This window comes from Raphanus sativus, chromosome 4 (assembly GCF_000801105.2).
Source record: "Raphanus sativus cultivar WK10039 chromosome 4, ASM80110v3, whole genome shotgun sequence".
NCBI lineage: Eukaryota > Viridiplantae > Streptophyta > Magnoliopsida > Brassicales > Brassicaceae > Raphanus > Raphanus sativus.
In genome coordinates this window covers 5,790,617-5,791,082 of record NC_079514.1, presented here as the reverse complement: position 1 = coordinate 5,791,082, position 466 = coordinate 5,790,617, and positions in this window count along the sequence as shown.

Here is a 466-nt window from a genome sequence, read left to right as displayed (position 1 = left end):
TTTTTTTCCCCTCTAGAATTTATATTAAAAAAGGCCCAAAGCCAAAGTTTTAAAAGCCCATAAACACAACCAGGCCCAACATTACAAATCGGCCCGAGGCCCAAAGCGCAGGAAACCCTAGCTCCCGCTAGTCTGCCGCAATCTCCCACTCCACCACCCGTACGACCTCGTCGGAGAAAGAAACAGGGAGGCTCCAATCGAGAGAGAAATCTGCTCGGTTAGTGCGACACACAAACCAACCGCCTCAATTTGATCTTCTCCGCCACAAGCGCCGCCGGAATAAACCCAAACTGAAACCTGTGTTTCGTCGGATCTCGAAAAAACAAAACCGAGCCTCCAACGAGACCAACCTCCGTTCGAGACAGAATTGTCTTCACGCTGTGAGAATTGTTCGATCTAACGAAATCTCAAAGGCCTTTGAACTACTTCAAACCCTAGACAACAGAAACGCGAACCGGAGCAAAAC